This window comes from Myotis lucifugus, unplaced genomic scaffold (genome assembly GCF_000147115.1).
Source record: "Myotis lucifugus unplaced genomic scaffold, Myoluc2.0 scaffold_102, whole genome shotgun sequence".
NCBI lineage: Eukaryota > Metazoa > Chordata > Mammalia > Chiroptera > Vespertilionidae > Myotis > Myotis lucifugus.
Window position 1 is genome coordinate 987,154 of NW_005871150.1, and position 11,579 is coordinate 998,732.

At 37.7% G+C, this 11,579-nt stretch overlaps 1 pseudogene; it reads left to right on the forward strand.

Moving 5' to 3' along the window:
• LOC111826791 overlaps positions 1 to 1,072 on the forward strand; it is a 12,829-nt pseudogene extending 11,757 nt beyond the window's left edge.
• Positions 1,073 to 11,579: the final 10,507 nt, after the last annotated feature.

The following is an 11,579-nucleotide window of genomic DNA, read 5'->3' on the forward strand; positions in this document are numbered from 1 at the left end:
ATCCCCACATTACCCCCTATCCCCCCGCTCATGCCCCCACCCCCCTGTTGTCTGTGTCCATTGGTTAGGCTTACATGCTTGCATATAAGTCCTTTGGTTGATCTCTCCCCCTTACCCCCACCCTCCGCTACCTAACCTCTAAGGCCTGACAGTCCAATCAATGCCTCTCCGTCTCTGGACCTGTCCTTGTTCATCAGTTTATGTTGTTCATTATATTCCACAAATGAGTGAGATCATGTGGTATTTATCCTTCTCTGACTGGCTTATTTCACTTAGCATAATGCTCTCCAGATCAATTAATTTTCACAACATCCATGGGAGGTGGGTATTATTAGCCCAGTTTTACAGATAAAGCATTTGAGGCATAAGGAACTTAAGAAACTAGACCAGTGCTGCTCAGCAAGCAAGAAACATGGAATGGGCCACACTGGGAAGCCGACTTTAGGAAGAGTCTTCCTTTCTCAGGAGGTCTCAGCAGTGTAGAAGGGACTCAGAGAGAGGGCACCCGATCCCCCCTCTCCCCGTGGCTGCCACAGGGACATGGCATAGCTGCCTGAGCCAGGCCTGCGATGCCTCTGGGACTGGAGTTCCTCATAAGATAACAGCACTCTTCGAGAAACATGTTCATACTATTTTCAATTGTTGGTTTTGGATAACTGTCAAGTGCACCTCAAACCCAAGCCCAAACTGACACCCCAAGTACAGAAACTTCTTAATAGAGAAGCAAAAAAATTACACACTCAATTTTACAGAAGTAAAAAATTGTGAAAAACTACTAAGACTCCCAAAACATATTGTTAATTATTTGTGAAACATTTAACAGAATAGTTCAACATCCTGGTCAAAGAGGAAGCTCTCTACCAGCATTGAAGAGCAACCCTCCCACTCCTGCAAGAAGACCCAAGACTCAGTTTTTTAAACCTAAATCAAGGTACATCGGGTTCCAAAGGCAAGAGCCAAGCATTGATTTTCAGGCCACCTACGTCTAGACAGTTAACACCCATTTGCTCCTCAAAGAATATAAACAAAACAGAAGAAACCCTTCTCCCAACTAAAAAGTAGCTTAGAGTGAATTCCTAAACAATCCAAAACAGACTTCTGAAATGTCTTCTCTTCTCTGTAAAGAATGAACTATGAAAATAAGAAATGTTTAATACAATTTCTGTAACTAAAGCAAGTCAGAAAAAAAAGCTTTTTAAAAAAGTCTCTTCATTCTTTTTTAAAAATATTTTTATTGATTTCAGAGAGGAAAGGAGCAGGAGAAAGAAACATCAATGAGAGAGAATCATTGATTGGCTGCCTCCTGCATGCCCCACACTGGGGAGCAAGCCTAAAACCCAGGCATGTGCCCTGGCTAGGAATCGAACCATGACCTCCTGATTCATAGGTTGACGCTCAACCTGAGCCAGGCCCGCAGGGCTAATTCTTTAAATGTATGAAAATGTAGTCCAAGAGCAAACTTTTCTTGGCATCCTTCAGTGCTTATGGAGAAAATACCTAACTAGGATGAGTAACTGAAACCTGCCTCCTCAAAGGGTGGTGAGGATCAAAAACATGAAATCTATTGAGGGACACTCCAGTTGTTTCCATGTCTCAGCCACTGTGAATAATGCTGCCATGAACATAAGGGCGCCAACAAATGTTTTCAAATTTTCTAGTAGATACTCAGAAGAGAGAGGTCATATAATAATTCCAGTCTTAATTTTTTTGAGTAACCTCCATACTCTTTGCCTCTTTCTATATTCCAGTCTCGATTCTATAGCTAGATTGATATTTCTAAAAAGAAAATATGACCACGGTAGATTAAACATCTCAAGTGGTCACCCATTAATTTAAATTTTACAGTCTTTAGTCTGCCTTACAACACTCCCACCTCCCATGACTCAGTCCTTTCTTACCTCTCCATGTAGTCATCTCTCACTGGGCCCCTGACAAGCCAAACTTCTTTCCACAGCCTAATCATAAATTGTTCTCACCTGTGGCTTTCTGTTAGAAACATATTTCTTTCCATACTCTCATCTACCTAGTTGCCACCAATGCTTAAGGTCTTTATCTGATAATTACTCTGTAGAAAAAAAAGTTCTGATACTTCTTTTTGAATTATATTTTTTCTAATATTTATTTCCATAGAGTCCTGTACTCATTATATCACAAATATTAACATTTTTAAAGTTCATATTTTATCTATAGTTTCTCAAGAATCTCAAATCTCATGAAAAGCATTTAAATATTTTCTTTTAAAATATATCCGTTAGCCCATACCCTGAGACCTATTATTTAAAAAATAAATATTTGTTGAATAAAGGAACGGATGTCTCACTTTCTCTGAACATGCCACTTTAAACCTGATATTAATAAATAATTTATTTTTTAAATTTTATTGAGAGTTTTAGCTTTGAAAAGAGCCAACTACTCAATTTTTAGGTAATATTTCATTTTTACAACATGGGTAGAATTTAGTACATAAACCTGAATTCACTCTAAAAGTAATTTTTCTGTTTTTATAAAAACTTATAACACCTCTTTGTATATCTAAACTTTGAAATCTGTCTTATCTTAAAATTCAAAAACCATTACACATTGAATAATAATTGCCAATTCGGACCTGTCTGGTATGGCTCAGTGGTTGAGCATCAACCCATGAACCAGGAGGTCATGGTTCAATTCTGTTCAGGCCACGTGCCGGGTTTGGGGCTTAATCCCCAGTAGGGGGTGTACAAGAGGAAGCCGATCTGTTGCTCTCTCATCTTTGATGTTTCTCTCTCTCTTCCTCTTTCTGAAATCAACATAAACATATTTTTAAAAGAATTGATCAATTCTGCTATTTTTCTAGGAATCTCCTCCTCTAATTTGGTTAAAATTTTATTAAAATGTAGGTTCCCAGTAATCCATGTGAGAAGACATCATTTTTACAAGAGGTACAGAACAAACTATACTTTCTTTGCAAGTATTCTTTCAGGGGCATGAAATTAGACCAAAGTCTTCAATATACAGTGTGACATAAAGCCTAGTAAGCCCCTTTCCTGGGAGGTTGGGACCATCACTCATAGACATTGTCGATTATTCCCTTCAGTGCTTTAGGCTATACTTTTCCAAAGTCAAATACATGTAACCCTCTGGAACAAAGCTTCAAAGGACCTGGCTGCCATCTACTTGTAGGTTCACTTTTAAGAAGTGTATTTTTACTTTTTTGTAAATAGGAAATTTAGAATTAAATGTCAGTCCTCTAAATCAATTTTTCTGGAAGTGTTATTTGAGGACTAGCTTTGGGAATTTGTTTAAAATTCAAATTTATGGGCCACATATAAAAGCTATAGTAACACGGCCTCCAGTGATCAATGTTTTGTAATAGTAACAGGAGGAAACCTCTTAATAGCGTATTTCTCATCTGAAACTACTCTTTACACATAACTCTGTAGGGGATAGTAGGATTTGTTTTTGAAATAAATGTTTTATAAACATTTACTATAACTATACTTTCATATTATTTCAGCAAATAAATCACTTTATTTGAAGGATATAACAAAATGCCCTTGGGGTGTAAAAGAATTAAAAACAAAAGACTATAGATACACTGTGTTTCAGCAAATAGTCAATGTTTGGACAAGAAAAAAATCATTTGGGGCAAATAATTGCCTATGAAATTTGTTTACTGGAAACATACTTCATTTAGAATACAATTTATAAAGTTCAATTAGACAATATACAATGTAAAAATGCATTATCATCTATAAATTGATGTTTAAAAACTCTTTTGTCTTGTTCCCTAGAAAAACATAACATTATACTGATTTGGTTTTATAAAAACAAATAGTATGTTTAACATACTGTATATTTTTATGCATATGACTTTATTCATAGTATATATGAATATATGCAGGTAAATGCATGTTATAATAGCATTTAATGATCCAAACTATTTTTAAATAGTATAATAATGTGTATTTATAGTTTTATCTGCACAGTGCTCAAATTTTTAGATTTTTTTTTATTGAGTATTTCTGCTATGGACTAGAAGGATATAAAGTACTCCAGGGAAAAACTGCAAAAGAAAATATTACTCCCTGTAAAATGTGAATACCTGTGTGGTCTCACAGGTGTAGGAAATACATTTATTATGGGTTAGACTTTTCCTAAAGGGGGGTGGCTATGGAAATAATAGAGGAGAATTGGAATAAGTGACAGCAACAATAGATGGCTATTTAATTATTTTATGGTAGTTCTAAAAAGTGGGTGCCTTCTTATCCTATATAGTAAAAGTGTAGTATGCAAACTGTCCCCTCGACTGGGAGTTGTCCGGGAGTTCAACCAGGGGGCGGGGCCAATCGGGGGAAGGGAGGGAGTACCCAGCTGGCAGCTGGCAGTTGGCAGCTGCTAGGGACCCTACCAGTTTGCAAACTTCATGTACAGGGCCTCTAGTTTTATAATAAAAGAACATACTCTAAAAATGGCTATTTCCCCTGACATGGTCCTCTGATTTTATCTACTCGTTTCCTGTGTTGAAATGAGTAAATAAAAGCACTTTCAAAGTCCTCACAAAGGCTGTGACTCTCTTATTCTTGCTGAAAATGATAATATTAAAAATAATTTATAAAATACTTACAATGTGTTAGACATTGTTTCCTGAAATTATATATAAAATGTCAGGTAGTCTTCACAATAAACTTGCAAGATAGGTTCATATTATTATTCTTAAATGAGACTCAAGAAAATAACACTCAAAAATGATATCACGCATTTAAGCTAATAATCATAGTTTGAGCACTTGAGGTAGATCTGTCTGACTCTAATGTCTGTTAATTAAAATTATTCCCCAAAGTATTTTTTCAAAAATTTGCAACACTAAATTTTATATCTGTGATTATTATTGTCTGTCAAGGTAAAAGAGTGGCTAATAGACAAGTCCCAATATTTTGAAGGTTACAAGCCTTACATGAATGCATTAGACTGAAAATAGAAGATTATCCAGCTGTTTCGTAAAGAGCAACAGCCTATGGAACTGAGTAAGAGTCTATTCCTGTCTTTTTTGCTTTAACTGCAAAGAATGAGTTTATGAATCCTGACATTATCTTTAGGACCATCTCAGAATTTTAGACTATCTATAATAATAAAAGCATAATATGCTAATTAGACCAGACAGTTGAACGACCTTCTGGACATCCTTCTGGACTAAGCCACGGTAGCAGGGGCTGAGGCAGAGGTGGTTAGGGGCGATCAGGCAGACAGGGGAGTAGTTAGGGGCAATTAGGCAGACAGGGGAGCGTTTAGGGGCATCAGGCAGGCAGGTGAGCAGTTAGGGGCAATCAGGCAGGCAGGCGAGCGGTAAGGGGTGATCAGGCAGGCGGGCAAGTGGTTAGGGGCAATGAGGCAGGCAGGCAGAGTAGTTAGAGGTGATCAAGCAGGCAGGCAGGCAAGTGATCCCTGTGGGATCGGGCCTAAACTGGTAGTCGGACAGCCCCCCAGGGGTCTCAGATTGTGGGAGGGTGCAGGCCAGGCTGAGGGACTCTCCTCCCCCACCCCACATGAATTTCATGCACGGGGCCTCTAGTACATATATAAAGCAGAATCTAACTAAAAATACCCTCCTTCCATTTATATGGCTTTTTATTTTACTCAATCTAACTGTTTCTCCTGTATCTTGATTTATACTACTTATACTATGCTTTCGAACCCCCAGTAGATGCTGGTTAGCCCTCAATCTCTATGCAAATAAAACTATTACACTGAGAGAAATCCTCTCCTGTGATCTAACTTCAGTGAGGTTACTCTCGTCTGTTCACTCCACTAGGCCCAATCTCAGGCTTCCGTCTCTGACCTTGTTAAGTCCAGTTTTAGTAAGAATCCTGTTAAGTCTATTTAAAGAGAATTCCACCTTTGATATGTGATCACCCAGAATACCTGACTAAATTCCTCTTTCCACACCATCCCCCAGGTGATGTCTAAGCACCCTGGACTGCCTCCAGTTAGAATCCTGTTACCTAAGTTTAGCAAGAATTAGCCTACTTTCTTAGTCTACACTACGAGTAATTTTCCATCTACCAATAACCCTCTCCCTTCCTCTCCTTGGCTATAAACCCTTACTTTTCCTTGCTGTATTTGGAGTTGAGCCCAATCTCTCTCTCCTAGTGCAAAACCCCATTGTAGTAATCCCTGTGAATGAAATCTTCTTTACTATCTTTAACAAGAATGAGAGTAATTTATTTTCTTTCTTTAATATCTAATTAGGTTTATCACAAACTTACTAAAAAAATCAACATAGTCCAAGAAAATCCCCTCAGGATTCAGACAGGTGACTAATTAATCTTTTATCTCTCAAAATTTTATTAGCAACCTGAATCTTAAGATGAAATGGACAGCAAAAAAACAGTTATTACAAGAACAAATGAGAAATTGATGGGAAAATCCGCTCTTTCAATTGAATTAACAACAACAAAAAAGATCTTTCTTTCCTTAACAAGCTAATTAATAAAATATGCTCTTGAAATCTGTGTCAAGCAAAAAAAACAACAACAATGACATTAATTACTTGAAGAGTCCTCTTTTAAGTTACCAAATGTAATATGGAGGTAGGGAATCATTGCTAGTGAGGGAGAAATGATGGTTGAAATGTCTGATATATGTGTAATGGGAGTTATAAGAATGGAGAAGAAAGAAAATAGCAATATTTATAGAGATAAAGGCCTTGAAACTGATAAAATGCCTGAGTTTATGAAATGCAGCAACTCCGAAGCAAGATAAATACAAATACAACAGATGGGGACATCATAGTCAAATTGCAGTAATTCAAGAATAAAGACAAATATCTAAAAGATATTCACAGAAAAATGAATGTTATCTTTAAAAGAGAAACAATAAGATTGAGAGCTGACTATGAACAAAGTATATAAGCCAGAAAGCAATGAAATATGCTGGGAAATATATATATACTAGAGGCCCAGTGCACAAAAATTTGTGCACTTGGGGGGGTCCCTCAGCCCGGCCTGTGACCTCTCGCAGTCTGGGACTCCTCGGGGGATGTCCAACTGCCGGCTTAGGCCCACTACCCAGGGGATCGAGCCTAAGCTGGCAGTCAGACATTCCTCTGGCAGCCTGGGAACCCTTGGGGGATGTCCACTTGCCAGCAGGGAGCAGGCCTAAGTTGCAGTCGGACATCCTTAGCACTGCTGAGGAGGCAGGAGAGGCTCCCGCCACCACCACTGTGCTGGCAGCCATCAGCTCCCTGTGGGAGCGCACTGACCACCAAGGGGCAGCTCCTGCATTGAGCGTCTGCCCCCTGGTGGTCAGTGTGTGTCATAGTGACCAGTCATTCCCAGTTGTTCTGCTGTTAGGATCCATTTGCATATTACCCTAATGTTATATAGCATAGAGGCCTGGTGCACAGGGGGGGGACGGCTGGTTTGCCCTAAAGGGTGTCCTGGATCAGGGTAGGGGTCCTGCTGGGGTGCCTGGCCAGCCTGGGTGAGGAGTTGATGGCCATTTTCAGGCTGGCCACGCCCCCTGGCAACCCAAGCTTCCAGCCTCTCCTTTTTTTTTTTTTTCAGCACCTCCTCGAGCAGAGGCCAGGCTGGAAGCAGTAATCTGGAATTTATTTATCTTCTATAATTGAAACTTTGTAGCCTTGAGCAGAGCCCAGGGCTGGCCAGGGCAGGCAAGAAGCTTGGCTTTCTCCATTGCTGGGGGCAACCCAAGCCTCCTGCTCACTCCAGCTCCGTGGCTGCCGCCATGTTAGTTGGGTTAATTTGCATACTTGCTCCTGATTGGCTGGTGGGTGTGGCTTGTGGGTGTAGTGGAGTGGCGGTTAATTTGCCTGTTTCTCTTTTATTAGTGTAGATATTTATATATTTATATATATTTATATATATATATATATATATAATATTCTAGCTATTTCAACATTTATATTATTATATCTATCTACAAATTAGAAGTTTATATCCTGTTAAAATACTCACTTAAAATGAAGTCTAAGTAATGACATCTTTTAGAAATTAAAAGTTGACATATTTTTAGCAGTAGAGCTATATATCCAAGAAATACTATAGAAAGTATGCATGCTAAAGGAAAATGATCCCAGTTGGAGAGATAGAATTCTTGAACTGAATGAAGAGCATCAGGAGAGATAAATATGTAGGTAACTTCAAAAGAATATTGACTATAAATGAAGTTAAAGTATTGCAAGATTCTTACATTCTTTGAGAAAGAATGACAGAGGGGTCTTGGGTTTGATTTCTGGTCAAGGGCATGTACCTTGGTTGCAGGTTCCATCCCCAGCCCCAGTTGGAGCACATGTGGGAGCAACCAATTGATATGTCTCTCTCACATCAATGTTTCTCTCTCATTCTCCCACTCTCCCTCCCTTCACTCTCTCTAAAAATCAATGGAAAAAATATCCTTGGGTGAGGTTTAAATGATAATAATACTGCTATTTGTTTCATATATCTTTTAGTTGATTTATAGACAAAAACAGAAGCTTCTGGAAGGATTTGATGTAACTTTTAAAGAAAAACCAACCAAAGCCCAAAAGTGATGTTACCATCAGTGGCATAGGACTTATTAGTGAGTGAGCTGAACCTGGAACACAGGGCACTGGCTGTTCCTCTGGAGTTTTTGCAGCACAACAAATAGGTGTAATGGCAAACATTCCAGAACGTTCTTAGTAATGGAAATGGCCAATTCAAGTTGACAAATTTGAATCTGCCTATTTGCTGTATTTTTTGGGGGGGACGGGGGGAGGGTGAGGAAATACAATAAACAAGAAGAGCTATCAGTCATATTATCAGAAGAACCATTGTTCAAGTCCTATTTTTGCCATTTACTACTTTTGTGACCTTGAGCAAATCCCTTAATCTCCCCGAAGCTGTTTCCTGCACCTGTAAAAGATAATAGCCTCTCCTCAAAATTTGAGGGGGAAATAAAATTATTAATATGATATTTATAATGACCAAGCACCTCGCAAATGATGGATTAACCATTGCTAATTCCATTCATCTTCATCCTGGGTAAATATTAAACAACTATTAGCAATTCTCCAACTTGCACAACCTAAATGTTGCTTCAGAAAAGTTGTTGATTGAGAGGTCCCTATAGGGTAATAGTTGCTTAGTAATAATTAGTCATGGGAGTTTGCCTATTCTATTCCATTTTGGGCTTCCTCAAAAGAGAATATAACAAAAAACTTCTTGAGTACACATTTATTTTTAGCTTTTCTATACATGCCTATTAAGAAGATATTACAGTGTTTCATATATTGTTTGAAAAGATTTTATGGTCATCAGAATAAAAATTGGAAATTTGGGGGGGGGGATAAAATAATCATTTTACTTTCAAAATGTAGTTGCCAATCATTGTTTCTAGTAACAAATATGTCAGCATAATATGTGCTTGAAGGGAAGTGTACACATAATACAATTTTTCTCCTCTTTGCCAGGATGCAATTTTTGCAAGTTGCAACAAACCTCTATAGAATCGAGTTTAAGCAAAGTCTATCTGTATTAAATTAAAATGATATGGAATTATATTCAGCTGGTCAAGCCATTTTCAGTACACAAAATAGCATTTCCAACTGAAAAGCAGAAAATGAGCACCTTGCAAATGTTCGTAAACACAATCAACAATTCATTATGATATCAAGTATCACAAAGTAGGCAGGATCAAAAATAGACACGGGAGGTAATTACAGCGGTGAGCTTCAGTTTGTTAAGTCCACACTTATCTTCTGTGATGCCAATCTCCTTCCTGTTGCTTTTATAAAGACTCAGTAAAAGGCACCATTTTTTCCTTTCTTCCCTTCCTTCTAAAGTGGATTAGCAGTCACAGGATGCTGTCATGTACAAGAGAAAATGTTTGTTCACTTCCATGTTTACATTCTTATATTCCTTCTGTAGCTTGAGAAGATGGAAGAAAGGGGGAAAAATTCTAATTCATCATGTGCATATAATTCCATATCATACTTTACTTGTTTTGTCAAATGAGCTTTTTCTGTGTTGATTTTGAATACAAAATCATGATGTGCTGGAGTCTACATTGACTTTCTTAGTTGGTTTTGTTGTTTTCTGTTTGCTTTTTATGAGGGAGGTGAGGGAAGGGGGCTTACATGTGTTCACATATTTAAAGTCATTTTACTTTCTATGAATCTTCCCTGGGTCTTCAGGAAATGAGTCGAATCTTTGTTCTTGTCTTAGGTTGGCCTATTTTTCCTATCACCAATAAGTCCACATACTGGTGACTTGGTGCCTTTTGCTGGGCTAAGAGCTCTCATTGCTGGTTTTTCCACTCTGGGGATAATTGAGATACATCTATGTATGCCTCTGCCTGAATTGAAAATGAAAAACTTTTACCCATTTACTTAGAAATTTACAAAGGTTAAAATAAATGACTTTTTTTTTCTTTTGTAAGATGGTGGATCCCTCCTTATAAAATTATTAAAAATTATTTAGGGCATCTATAAATGTATCCCTAATTATTTCATACTATTTCATAAGAGTTTTATATACTATTTTAACCTTTTTGCTAGTTTCTAAAAATATAATTGTTTTGTTTTTAAAGTAACTATGTATCATATAACTTACTAAACTCATTTATTAGTTCCGGGTAGCCTTTTTTTTCAAGATTTCTTAAGATTTTTTAAATAAATTTGATCACATAGTCTACAAATAAAAGTGAAAAGTCACTTTTCCTTTCTGATCTGTAAGCATTTCATTTTTCTTTTTCTCTTTAATAAAGTGGCTAGAACTTTCAATATAATATTGAAAGAAATGATAAGAGCAAACATATTTTGTAGGATCCCTTTATCACATTCACAAAGTCCTATTACTAGTTTGCACAAAAATAATGTTTAATTTTGTCATTTCTTTTTCTGTAACTATTAAGATAGTCCCATGTTTTTGTTTTAATTTGCTGATATTTTGTGTATTATCAATTGCTGCATAATATTACCACAAATTTAGCAGCTTAAAACAACATGTATAAATTCCCATTTTTGGTTCAGCAGGTGAGGAGCTTAGAAGTCATCACTCCATTCTAACAAGTGAAAAACTGAACCAACTGAAAGTCAAGAAATCTCAGATCTGGCAGAGAACTGAGGCTACAGGACAAACTAATGACCCCCAAACTTGGGAGACAGATAAGCAGATAGAAAGAATGAATCCCAACTTACTGAGCAAAACCCCACAAGGGTAGGGAAACCTAAACTGTAACTGAAGTATAACTGGAGGCTCTGTGTGGACTTGTCTGGAAGTGAAAATCTCAGGGGATAGGGGCAATGATAATGGGCCTGAACATTTTTGTGAGTTTTATCTCTAGGAGCTGTACCAGGTTCTGACAATAAAAATTGGAGGAAAATGCCCTCACGTGTTAAGCAGGGAGAGGGGCTGTGCAGGAGGCATCTGATGGATGTTTCTCTCCATTCCTTCCCACTCTCTCTAATAATATCAATAAATATCCTATATAATAAAAGCCTAATATGCTAAGTGTCCGGTCGTCCAGTGACCAGTCAACTGTTCAACCAATCAAAGCATAATATGCTAATGATATGCTAAGGCCGCTCAACCACTCGCTATGACGTGCACTGACCACCAGGG